Consider the following 9050-nt stretch of genomic DNA (forward strand, 5'->3'; position numbering starts at 1 on the left):
GTATTTTTCATTTCCCCTTTCCTTTGTACTTAGATGTCAGACCCTTGGTAGGTTCACGGTACGAACACTGAGACTTAGAAATAGATTATTTTCAAATTGCCATTTCTTTACCACGCAAGAAGCTTTTCTGATTTCTTGGGCATTAAGCACTTCCAAATTTTCTGAGACAGAATATGCAATATTCCTTGACAGGTTCCTGCTTATCACTGATCTTTCCTCCTAAATATTTTTTGGAAATATTTATTGCTCCCCTTCTGTGGGACAAAATTGATCTGGCTTCTTTCTGCTACTTTCTAATGGAAATGAATACCAATATGCCTCCCAAAATAAATAGGCCTCAGTCACCCAGGAACACAAAGAAAGCACTCAACAATACAAAGGTATTTGAATCTGTACTCAGCAGCAATTTTTTGCCAGTGTACAAACAAAACAAAGAGGCCAAGACCAGAGTCCTTCTACTTACTCCTGGCTGCCTTTTGTCAAACTGAAACTGAGGACATGGGACCACACATACAAGAAGTATGAGGGAAAATGAGAGATTCTAACACACTGGTTTACTTTACTATTTTCTATGAGAGACTTCTCTCATAGAAATATTCTCTAGTAGAGAGGCCATTTGGCATTATGGAAAGTGACTGGACACTGGCATCCGGAAGAAATATTCTTTAGTATTCTAATACTAAATACTCTTTAGTATTATAACAAACTGGTTTACTTTAGTATTTTCTGTGAGAGGCTTCAAGAACAACCATATGGCTTTCAGAAGCTTGTCAGAGCCCTAAAATGGAGGGCTGGTATTATTTGCAGGCATGTGCCACCACGCCCAGCTAATTTTTGTATTTTTTGTGGAGACAGGATTTCACCATATTGGCCAGGCAGGACTACAAGTGTGAGCCACCGTGCCTGGCCTTTCTTTTCTTTCTTTCTCTTTCTTTCTTTCTTTCTTTCTTTCTTTCTTTCTTTCTTTCTTTCTTTCTTCTTTCTTTCTTTCTTTCTTTGTCTCAACCTCTTCTTTCCTTGACCTCCTTTCTATTCTTACTCTGACTTCAGGCTCTCCCCACATTCTCTTTACTTTTTTTTTTAACCTGCTTATTCTCACTTCTGGTTTCTGGTCTTCAGGGCAGAAGGGAGGGAAGTTGGGAGGCTGCCCAGGCCTCTTCCCACAGCCTGATGCGTGCCTACTGAGCACAGCTCTTGAAAAGTTCCTTAGATTAGGTCTCTTTCCAGGATGTCTTTGTCTCAGCCCAGTTGTTCAAATTGTAAATGGACTTAGCAGCCCTTTTGAAATACAGACAAATGGGCCACTCAAAACTTCTCTAATTTCTTGTGAAAGACAAACTCTTTCTTATGCCAATTTGTTTCTTCTTCTCTTTTCTAATTTCCCTGCTTTTCAAGGCCACTTTGAACAGATGTAAAGAGGATGTGGCATTCTATAAGCAGGAAGAATAAAATGTCCATAATGAAAGTCCATACTGGCTTTCCAAAAGGGTTACATAAAAGCAAAACAAAACAGAAAGTTAAAATAAAAGGAAGGACAAAGTTATTTTGTTAGGTAAAGACTAACAAAAAACAAAATGTGTTACAATATTTAGTTAAATATATCAAAATTAAAAAGCAAATAATTAAACTAAGAAGGGCTTATTGAGAAAAGGTAGGATCCTCCAAGAAGATAAAAGTTACAAACCTTCATACCCCAAGTGACATAGAGCCAAAATACATAAAGGAAATACTGTTAGGAATGCTTCAAGAAAATGAAAAAGGGAGGACAAATGCGCAATTGTAGCAAACTGTAACATATCTGTCAGAATTGATCTGCTGGGTGCAGTGGCTCAGACCTGTAATCACAGCACTTTGGGAGGCCGAGGTAGGCAGATTCCCTGAGGTCAGGAGTTCAAGACCAGCCTGGTCAACATGGTGAAACCCCGTCTCTACTAAAAATACAAAAATTAGCCGGGCATGGTGGCGAATGCCTGTAGTCCCAGCTACTCTACTCGGAAGGCTGAGGCAAGAGAATTGCTTGAACCAGGAGGCAGAGGTTGCAGTGAGCCGAGGTTGTGCAACTGCACTCCAGCCTGGGTGACAGAGTGAGACTAAATCTAAAAAAAAAAAAAAAAAAAAAGAAAATTGATGTATCAAGTACTCAAAATTTAAATAAGAATATAAGACATTGCAAATTAAAATATCCAATTAGTAAGAATGATTTAACAGCTATATTCTTAACTATGTTCTCAATAAACAGAAAATTATGTTTTTGTTTTTTTGCCTTTCGACCAGAACGGCCATCTTCCAGTAATTCGCCAAAATGATGAATTTCATGCGCATCCGTGTGAAGAGACCACCAAATAGGCTTTGTGTGAGCAATAAAGCTTTTTAATCACCTGGGTGCGGGTGGGCTGAGTCCGAAAAGAGAGTCGGAGAAGGGAGATAGGGGTGGGGCCATTTTATAAGATTTAGGTAGGTAAAGGAAAATTACAGTCAAAGGGGGGGTTGTTCTCTGGCAGGCAGGAGTGGGGGTCACAAGGTGCTCAGTTGGGGAGCTTTTGAGCCAGGGTGAGCCAGGAGAAGGAATTTCACAAGATGATGTCATCAGTTAAGGCAGGAATAGGCCATTTTCATTTCTTTTGTGGTGGAATGTCATCAGTTAAGGCAGTAACCCATCATCTGGATGTGTATGTGCAGGTCACAGGGGATGTGATGGCTTAGCTTGGGCTCAGAGGCCTGACATTCCTGTCTTCTTATATTAATAAGAAAAATAAAACAAAATGGTGGTAAAGTGTTGGGACGGCAAAAATTTTGGGGGATGGTATGGAGAGATAATGGGTGATGTTTCTCAGGGCTGCTTCGAGCGGGATTAGGAGCGGCGTGGGAACCTAGAGTGGGAAAGATTAAGCTGAAGGAAGATTTTGTGGTAAGGGGTGATATTGTGGGACTGTGAGAAGAAACATTTGCCATTTAGAATTATTGGTGATGGCCTGGATATGGTTTTGTATGAATTGAAAAACTAAACGGAATAAGAGAAGGAGGAAAACAGGTATTAAAGGTCTAAGCATTGGGAGGACCCAGGACATCTAATTAGAGAGTGCCTAAGGAGATTCATCATAGTCCTGCCAGCAAAGATTATTTATTTACTTCAAGAGTTAAGAGTGGCAGTTTGGGGATAGCACCAGGAGATACCAGCTGTGATGGCTTGGAGAAACAGTGTAAACTGGCAGTGTAAACAAGAGCAGGGCATGTATGAGTAGTTGAGAATGGTGAATAGGAGTATGAATAGACAGAAGATAGTAGGGATGACAAGCTTTTTTGGGGCACAGTCCAAGTTGGTCTGGTGTCTGGAATGAGACTGGGGCCTAATAAAAAGGAGCATCTATACAGGAGCTTAAATGGGCTGTACCTTGTAGCATTCTGAGGACAGGCCTGACTTCCGAGACGGAAAAGTGGTAAAAGTATTGTCCAGTCCTTTTTAAGTTGGTGGATGAGCTTGGTGAGGTGTGTTTTTAAAAGACCATTAGTCTGTTCTACCTTTCCTGAAGACGGAGGACCACAAGGAATATAAAGGTTTCACTGAATACCAAGAGCCTGAAAAAATGCTTGGCTGATTTGACTAATAAAGGCTGGTCTGCTATCGGACTCTATAGAGGTGGGAAGGCCAAACAGAGGAATCATGTCTGACAGAAGGGAAGAAATGACCGTGGTGGCCTTCTTAGACCCTGTGGGAAAGGCCTCTACCTATCCAGTGAAAGTGTCTACATAGACCAAGAGGTATTTTAGTTTCCTACTCAGGGCATGTTGAGTAAAACTAATTTGCCAGTGCTGGGCGGGGTCAAATCCCTGAGCTTGATGTGTAGGGAAGGGAGGGGGCCTGAATAATCCCTGAGAAGTAATAGAATAGCAAATTTGCCAGTCCTGGGCGGGGGCAAATCCCTGAGCTTGATGTGTAGGGAAGTGAGGGGGCCTGAATAATCCCTGAGGAGTAGTAGAATAGCAGATGGAACACTGAGAACTTATTTCCTTGAGGATAGATTTCCACGATGGAAAGGAAATGAGAGGTTCTAAGAAGCGGGCTAGTGGCTTGTACTATAGCATATCCTGCCTTTGCTGGTGTGTGGCGATTAGGCCTGGTGGAACAGCCATCAATAAACCAAGTGTGATCAGAGTGAGAAACGGAAGAAGGAAATGTGGGGAAATGGGGTGAATGTCAGGTGGATCAGAGAGATGCAGTCATGAGGGTCAGGTGTGGTATCAGGAATAATGTGGGAGGCTGATTGAAGTCTGGGCCAGGAACAATGGTAATTGTAGGAGACTCAACAAAGAGTGAGTACAGCTGAAGGAGCTGGGGAGCAGACAGTATATGCATCAGGTGTGAGGAAGAAAATAGATTTTGGTAATTATGAGAGCTATAGAGAGTGAGTTGAGCAGAGTTTGTGATTTTAAGGGCCTCTAAAAGTATTAGGGCGGCAGCAGCCACTGCATGGAGACATGATGGCCAGCCTAAAACAGTAAGGTCAAGTTGTTTGGACAAAAAGGCTACAGGAGGCAATCCCGGTCCTTGTGTAAGAATTCCGTCTGCACAGCCCTGCACTTCAGCTGTGTGTAAAGAAAAGGGTTGGGACGAGTCAGGGAGAGCTAGGGTGGGGGCAGTCTCTAAAGCTGTCTTCAAGGAACAGAAAGAGGAGTGGGGAAAGGATTTAGGATCTGTGGGGTCAGCTAGGTTTCCTTTTGTGAGTTTATATAATGGCTTTGTTAGGATGGCAAAACCAGGTATCCAAAGGCAAAAGTATCCAACCATGCCCAGGAAGGAAAGGAGTTGTTGTTTTGTAGAAGGGATTGGGGTTTGGGAGATTAGCCAGATAGGATCAGGGAGGGCACATGTGTTTTTATGAGAATTATGCCAAGATAGGTAACAGATGAGGAAGAAATTTGGGCTTGACTGAAGTAATGAGGGCTGTCTGTGAAGACTTGTGGCAGTACAGCCCAGGTAATTTGCTGAGCTTGATGGGTGTCAGGGTCAGTCCAAGTGAAAGCGAAGAGAGGCTGGGATGAAGGGTGCAAAGGAATAGTAAAGAAAGCATGTTTGAGATCCAGAACAGAATAATGGGTTGTGGAGTGAGGTATTGAGGATAGGAGAGTGTATGGGTTTGGCACCATGGGGTATATAGGCAAAACAATATGGTTGGTAAGGTGCAGATCTTGAACTAATCTGTAAGACTTGTCCGGTTTTTGGACAGGTAAAATGGGGGAATTGTAAGGAGAGTTTATAGGTTTTAGAAGGCCATGCTGTAACAGGCGAGTGATAACAGGCTTTAATCCTTTTAAAGCGTGCTGTGGGATGGGATATTGGCATTGAGCAGGGTAAGGGTGATTAGGTTTTAATGAGATGGTAAGGGGTGCATGATCAGTCACCAAGGAGGGAGTAGAGGTATCCTATACTTGCGGGTTAAGGTAGGGGGATACAAGAGGAGGACTCAAAGGAGGCTTTGGATTGGGAAGAAGGGTGGCAATGAGATGTAGCTGTAGTCCAGGCATAGTCAGGGAAGCAGATAATTTAGTTAAAGTGTCTCAGCCTAATAAGGGAACTGGGCAGGTGGGGATAACTAAAAAGGAGTGCTTAAAAGAGTATTGTCTAAGTTGGCACCAGAGTTGGGGAGTTTTAAGAGGTTTAGAAGCCTGGCCGTCAATACCTACAACAGTTATGGAGGCAAGGGAAACAGGCCCTTGAAAAGAAGGTAATGTGGAGTGGGTAGCCTCCATATTGATTAAGAAGGGGACGGACTTACCTTCCACTGTGGGAGTTACTTAAAGCTCGGCGTCTGTGATGGTCTACACAGCTTCCGAGGTGATCAGGCAGCATCAGTCTTCAGCTGCTAAGCCGAGAAGATCTGGGAAGGAGTCAGTCAGAGAGCTTTGGGCCAGAGTTCCAGGGGCTCTGGGAGTGGCTGCCAGGTGAGTTGAACAGTCCGATTTCCAGTGGGGTCCCGCACAGATGGGACACAGCTTAGGAGGAATCCTGGGCTGCAAGCATTCCTTGGCCTGGTGGCCAGATTTCTGGCACTTGTAGCAAGCTCCTGGGAGGAGGTGGGCCTGGAGGAATGCCTGGCCACTGCGGTTTAGGCGTTTGGAAGTTCTTGTGTGCTGGAGATGTGGCTGGGGTTTGTCTCACAGTGGAGGCAAGGAATTGCAACTCAGAAATATGTTGCTATTTGGCTGCCTCTACTCTATTATTGTACACCTTGAAGGTGAGGTTAATTAAGTCCTGTTTTGGGGTTTGAGGGCTGGAATTTAATTTTTGGAGTTTTATTTAATGTCAGGAGCAGATTGGGTAAAAAAATGTATATTGAGAATAAGACTGCCTTTTGACCTTTTAGGGTCTAGGGCTGTAAAGCGTCTCAGGGTTGCTGCCAAACGAGCCATGAACTGGGCTGGATTTTTATATTTGATGAAAAAAAGCCTAAACACTATCTGATTTGGGATAAAGAAAAAGGAGCATTAACCTTGACTATGCCTTTAGCTCCAGCCACCTTTTTAAGAGTAAATTGCTGGGCAGATGGGGGAGGGCTAGTCACAGAACAAAACTGTAAGCTGGACCTGGTGTGAGGAGGGGAGATGATAAAAGGATTATAGGGTGGAGGAGAGGAGGCTGAGGAAGAATTGGGACCTAGCTCGGCCTGGTGAGGAGGGGAGAGGTCAGATGGGTCTGTAGAAAAGGAAGATTAGAAAGACTCATCGACACTTGGGGTTGGGACTGCGGGGACAGGTGGGAGGGAAAGGAGGAGGATTTGGGAGGAATCGCATTGGGAACAGAGACTAGGGAAGGAACAAAGTGTGAAAAATGCCTGGATGTAAGGCACCTCAGACCATTTGCCCATTTTTTGACAAAAATTATTTAGGTCTTGTAGGATGGAGAAATCGAAAGTGCCACTTTCTGGCCATTTAGAGCCATTGTCAAGTTTGTATTGGGGCCAAGCTGTGTTGCAGAAGAAAATAAGACGCTTACATTTTAGGTCAGGTGAGAGTTGAAGAGGTTTTAAGTTCTTAAGAACACAGGCTAAGGGAGAAGAAGGAGGAATGGAAGGTGGAAGCTTGCCCATAGTGAAGGAGGCAAGTCCAGAGAAAAGAGAGTAGAGACACGGAGAAGGGGTGGGGGGTTCTTGCCCTCCAGAAAAGCAGAGAAGGGGTTGGGGCATGGAAATAAGGGGTTGGGGCACAGAGATAAGAGGTCGGGGTGTGGAAATAAGGGATCGGGGTGCAGAGATAAGGGGTCAGGGCATGGAAATAAGGGATGGGGTCACAGAGATAAGGGGTCAGGGTGTGGAAATAAGGGATCAGGGCACAGAGATAAGGGGTCAAGTCACAGAAATAAGGGATGGGGTACAGAGATAAGAGGTCGGGGCATGGAAATAAGGGATTGGGGCACACAGATAAGAGGTTGGGGTTCCTGCCCCTGCCCCAGAAAAGCAGGACTTGCTGCTTAGGGTGAAGGAGAAGGGGTTGTGGGGTTCTTGCCCCTCCCCCAGAAAAGCAGGACTTGCCGTTAAGGGTGAAGGACAAAGGCAGGCATCTCTGCATGGTCTGACACCTCTGAAACCTGGGTGAATAATCAGAGAGGCGTCCCTGCAATGATTAAACACCAAGGCAAGGCTGCCTTCCCAGTCTGTGACTGGAGCCAGGGTTTTGGGTCCACAGATAAAACGTGTCTCCTTTGTCTCTACCAGAAAATGAAAGGAATTGAAGTTAAGAGAAGGGAGAGATAGAAGTGTGGTGCCAAGATTGAAAGGAGAAAGAGGTTGAGGGATAGTGATGGAGGTTGGAGAAGAGAGTAAAAAGGGGCCGCTTACTGGATTTGAAATTGGTGAGATGTTTCTTCGGCTGGTTGGTCTGAGGACCTGAGGTTGTAGGTGGATCTTTCTCATGGAGCAAAAAGCAGGAGGACAGGGGATTGATCTCCCAAGGGAGGTCCCCCGATCTGAGTCACGGCACCAAATTTCATGTGTGTCTGTGTGAAGAGACCACTAAACAGCCTTTGTGTGAGCAATAAAGCTTTTTAATCACCTGGGGGCAGGCGGGCTGAGTCCGAAAAGAGAGTCAGCGAAGGGAGATAGGGGTGGGGCCGTTTTATAAAATTTGGGTAGGTAAAGGAAAATTACAGTCAAAGGGGGTTGTTCTCTGGCAGGCAGGAGTGGGGGTCACAAGGTGCTCAGTTGGGGAGCTTTTGAGCCAGGATGAGCCAGGAGAAGGAATTTCACAAGATAATGTCATCAGTTAAGGCAGGAACAGACCATTTTCATTTCTTTTGTGGTGGAGTGTCATCAGTTAAGGCAGGAACCAGCCATCTGGATGTGTATGTGCAGGTCACAGGGGATATGATGGCTTAGCTTGGGCTCAGAGGCCTGACAACAAATACAAAGGGAAAGAGGAGAGGCACCCGATGTATGTTCTCTAGGCCGTTTAGAAAACATGGAGTTGTTTCTTTGGCCACGTATATGTGAACCTACAAGAAAGGTGATATCGTAGACATCAAGGGAATGGGTACTGTTCCAAAAGGAATGCCCCACAAGTGTCACCATGGCTAAACTGGAAGAGTCTACAATGTTCCCCAGCATGCTGTTGGCATTGTTGTAAACAAACAAGCTAAGGGCAAGATTCTTGCCAAGAAAATTAATGTGCATATTGAGCACATTAAGCACTCTAAGAGCTGAAAGAGCTTCCCGAAACGCGTGAAGGAAAATGATCAGAAAAAGAAAGAAGCCAAAGAGAAGGTACCTGGGTTCAACTGAAGTGCCAGCCTGCTCCACCCAGAGAAGCACACTTTGTGAGAACCAATGGGAAGGAGCTATGAGCTGCTGGAACCTATTCCCTATGAATTCATGGCATAATAGGTGTTAAAAAAAAAAAAAAAAGACCTCTGGGCTGTTTTTTGAATAGCCTTGAAAAATATACAACTCTGGACCAAACATTGGGCTATTTAAAAAACTCCATAAATTCTAGGGAAATATACAAAGTTACATTATTTGACAATAATCAAACATAACTTAAAAATCAATATTAAAAGGTAT

The 9050-nt window shown here is 44.3% G+C and overlaps 1 pseudogene; it reads left to right on the forward strand.

Annotated features, from left to right (window-relative positions):
• Positions 1–8396: 8396 nt before the first annotated feature.
• On the forward strand, positions 8397–8870 carry LOC129478332 (large ribosomal subunit protein eL21-like; annotated as a pseudogene).
• Positions 8871–9050: the final 180 nt, after the last annotated feature.

The sequence above is a fragment of the Symphalangus syndactylus genome, chromosome 3, assembly GCF_028878055.3.
Source record: "Symphalangus syndactylus isolate Jambi chromosome 3, NHGRI_mSymSyn1-v2.1_pri, whole genome shotgun sequence".
NCBI lineage: Eukaryota > Metazoa > Chordata > Mammalia > Primates > Hylobatidae > Symphalangus > Symphalangus syndactylus.